Source organism: Tachypleus tridentatus, chromosome 7 (genome assembly GCF_004210375.1).
Source record: "Tachypleus tridentatus isolate NWPU-2018 chromosome 7, ASM421037v1, whole genome shotgun sequence".
NCBI classification, from domain to species: domain Eukaryota; kingdom Metazoa; phylum Arthropoda; class Merostomata; order Xiphosura; family Limulidae; genus Tachypleus; species Tachypleus tridentatus.
In genome coordinates, this window is record NC_134831.1 from 75,038,039 (window position 1) to 75,042,794 (window position 4,756).

The window sequence follows — 4,756 nt, forward strand, 5'->3', positions numbered from 1 at the left end:
CCCTGTATATATGTTACTATGAAAAGTTCTAGAAAATGCTAAAAGGTTTTTGAAAATTTTCGTAAGTTCTACAACATTCCAGAAAGCTCTTGAAAATTCTTGTAAGTTCGAGAAAACTCTCTATCAGCTATTCAGCACTGAATCTACCTGGAATGTTCTGGAAAATGGGTAAATTTGAAAATTTCATTACCCAGGTCTCAAAAGCAAAGTTTGAAGAAAAAAATAGGTATTTTCCATTGGGAAATAACACTATCTGTCCAAGAAGAAGAAAAAGTAAAAATTACATAAAGTAATTCATAACACTGATAACACTATAATGATGATATAAGAACAATAGAAAAAACTAAAAATTGTAAAAAAATGCAATTAACTAATAATAAAAATGTGTGGTTTATTACACACATGAATGATCATGTGCAGTGTGACGTCACTTATATGACTGTAGTTTGTTGGTGAATGAAGATGGTCTTACATATGACCTAATTTGATTTCATCTAATCTTTCATGATATTTATCCAGTCCTGATGATGTTCTGAAATCACTATGGGGGAGTCATGCTTGCCCCCGTCTTTTTCCTGTATTTTTCTCTCGCTGGCACATAGCCCAAGAATAGGTCCATGTTGTCTGAGCATATCAGTAATGTTTAAAATTATCATTTGTTTAGTATGTATTAGGACCAAAGCTTGTCAGTGCCAAAACATTTGGGTGTTACTGGAATTCATGTGGATGTCTCATACATTTCTAAAAAGTCATGCTTAGAAAATCATGGTGGGCATAGCATAGATAGCCTATTGAAAAGAAGTGGAGTTCTTTGCTTTTTGAGCTCTTAAATTGTGATTCATTATAGAGTGTTTGGATTGGACAATTGTGATGGTTACTCGATTATTATTCAGTTATAACAACTGATTTAAATGAACTTATATGAGTGTGAATCAATGCGAAGAAATTGTTTGTAAGCTGATAAGGCTCATAACATTTATTTAAAAAACAAGCAGTTTTGTAACAGTAAGATGTGTGATTTGTATCATATTTTGACAGTAGAATTCCTCTTATGGTGATGTTACTACATGCAATATATATCTAGAATAGTTGCAGTTGGAAGGAGGGGAAAATACTTTGTGGTTGTTTTTTGAACACACACGTTGTAATTTTGTGGAAAACATTATTTGTATGTACGTAAGTGCTAAATTTAAATACCTTTTACATATATTTGAGATATAACTTCCATGTCTATAGTTAGAAAGCTACAGTTTTAATCAGAACAGAACATAAAGCAAGCTATATTAAATCTTAGTGTAAAAGTAATCATTTCACTGGATTTCACCTACACATCTGTTAATTTTTATTTACTTTATTTTTTTCATACTAAATGTTGTGAATAGTGAGCGTTTTATTAGTTTAGCTATCAATTTTCTGATGTCTTGAACAGTAAACGTATTTGCCCTGTCAAATGTCATATTGAACTTGTGTCCACTGAAATGTGTATATATGTATGCTGTAGCAGACAAAACATATATTAATTCTGCTTTACGAAAGTTTAGCTGGAAAGTCTTGGTTGGAGCTAATTCTATTTGCAATTATTTATTTGTGATGCCAAGAAAGATAAAGAGTTTGTTCGCGCAAAGCACAAAGCAGCAAATAAACTATTTGCATTTTGCATACTGCAGGTATCAAATCCTAACTTTAGCATTATAAACTGTGATGCTTACATTAGCCACTGTTGAGTAACTGACTTGAACCAGTAAGCAACATCTCAGTAATGCTTCTTTTTAATTACTTTAGTCTTTACTACACTTGTATCTGAGTGAAGTCATATGAAAGTAGTGTGTTTGTGCCAAGATATTCTCATGGTAAGAATCTATAGATAAGTTATTGTATAATGACTAGTCTTGTTACTGTTAGTTGCATCAAGAATCAATTTTTACATTGTTAACACCATCCTTGTGAATACCTGTATCATTGTTTATATATTTAACCATTTTGTTTTAGTATTTTCTTCTCGTGTATTCACTAGAGCTAACTAGGGATGTGGTGTATGAATTAATCAGGTATTTCTATCTTCGTAATATTATAGTATTTATTCTGAATTTATTATTTGTTCTGTTTATGTGCGGATTACATACAATTCGTAGTCGAAAAAACCTTTAAGTTTATTCGTTCTAATTAAATTTGTTTTGTTTTTTCATTCTCGAATGGCTAATACCTATTTTACCAAGGGAATTAATGTTACAATATTGTACATTGTTAATGGACATCAGCATTAATGTCCTTAAATGGTAATTCAGATAAAATATAAAGGTTATAGTTTTACCTATGTTGTAATGAGATTGGCCAGTCACGTTGTAACGCTAGTCAGTCCGGATAAATACCAAGTTTCTTTCAAACTAAGGGACACGTGTTTGGAAAATCTGGTAGATGGATTAATCTTGAACAATTTAGTATAAAAGATCCAGCAAAAGTAGTTTATCTGTGTGACTAACAGCAAGATCACATGAGGTGTTTGTACTTTGTTGTGATAATAAAAGTTGTCCATTTTGTATTTACTTTATGTCCAGTTTCGTTATTTTACTTAAAATCGTGATGCAGTTAGTAAGAGATTTAATGCTACTCTATGATAGTTATTTTGATCGAACTTTCAAGTGAACAGATCAGTGGTATATCTTGAAGGTTGATTCAGTTTTCCTTGGATATAAAACAGAAGTAAAAGGTATGTCTTTTTAATTTCCTGTATTTTTCATCATATTATATTTTCATTTTTGTATATACATGAACTACCTTAGCGGGTTTATTTTTCCAGAGTGAGAGTGTATTACAGATTTAAATTATAACATTAATTAAGGGTTTTCTGTTCTGTAGAATGTGTAATGCTGCGATCGTGACCTTCTTTTGTAAGGGCATTACTTTTTGTTGGTAGATGACGATTTTATATTTTTATAAAACTTATATTTTGTATTTTAAAATTTTATGTTTTGTATTTGTTTTGTTCGTATTTTGTAGTGTTCTCGTATATAGGTAAATATATATAATAACTGATGTTGAGGGTCTGTTTTCAATTCATATACTTGTCTTTATTAAAAATTCTTGCGTTAAAATATGTTTCCTTTGCATTACTACTGATATTTCCTGAAAGGTCACCTGTAAACTCATAAACGTTAAAATCCCGGATTCGTTTCCTTGCAGTGGACAGAGTAGATAGTCCAATTAATTTTGATTGCATGACTGTAAAGGGTGCATTTCAGTTTGCTTTTCTTAAGGTTACTTATTTCATTTCTGTTTCGAACTATATTAATCACGAGGTGTAATTGTATTCGTACCATTTTTTTTTTCCTTTTCTATTTCAGTCTACAAAGTTGCACTATTTTGTGTACCAAAATTTTCAAAATCATTTCAGAAATACAGACGTTTAGAGCACTTACAGGTTTTCACATATAAAAAATTCGCTCTATGCAGTACTCATCTTATTTCATATGGTAGTTACACATACTGAAGGATTGTATCACATGGTAGTTACACATACTGAAGAATTGTATCACATGGTAGTTACACATATGAAGGATTGTATCACGTGGTAGTTACACATACTGAAGGATTGTATCACATGGTAGTTGCACATACTGAAGGATTGTATCACGTGGTAGTTACACATACTAAAGGATTGTATCACGTGGTAGTTACACATACTGAAGGATTGTATCACGTGATAGTTACACATACTGAAGGATTTCATTCCATTTTGATATTTGTGGACATTTCTTATAGGAATTTTTTTGATTCGTGGTGATATTCTCCTGTTTAATTTTAGAAGTACTTGAGGATTAAGTTTTGCTTAGTTTCTTTGGGATAATTAATGACATCTCATTGACGTGTGTGTGTGTTTCTTATAGCAAAGCCACATCGGGCTATCTGCTGAGTCCACAGAGGGAAATCGAATCCCTTGTTTCAGCGTTATATATGGAAAGCTTGTGCAGCCTGAGAAATATATATTATTTCTGTGTATATAATGTTATGTTTTGCAAGTCTGTAACATACTTCTATTCAATTTTTTGAACAGAAAGTAGGAGAACGTTTTGAAAAAATTTGGCATTTTGTAGTTAATGTAATCTACCAATAACTGACTCCATTTTGGAAATGTATATAACAACCTATTGATATATTCATATCAAATAGATGTGTTGAGATAGGAGATTTAATATTTCCAAAATAAGGATACCATCTGTACTTAAAAGCGTTTTGGAAGCCAGGACCACACAGGAAAAGACTTAATAAGTTATACTCCGGTTATGGTAAGTAAAGTGTAGTGTATTGTAACAGATAAGGTTATGTCATTGTTGTTCGTTTGTTTGCTTTATCCACTTTATCTTTAAAAACACATTTTATATTAATTATATATTTTCTCTGAAATTTCTGTATACATATATGAATATATATCTGCAATTATTGCCCACCGCTAGTACAGCGATAAGTCTACGGATATACAACGCTAAAATCAGGGGTTCGATTCAGCAGATAGCCTAATGTGGCTTTGCTATAACAAAAACACAAACACAAAACACACTGTAATTATTAAATTATAAATACACTCAATAGCTCAATAAAAATAGGTGTTACGTTCTCTAGCCCAACGTGGACTAAATCTCGTTACAAGAAGTAAAGAATAATGAAATTTAAATTATTATCAGTCTAATGCAACACTACAGAAAATATTACAATAAAATATTTTTGTTTTATTACAAAATTTTAAGTTTTTATTTCCAGA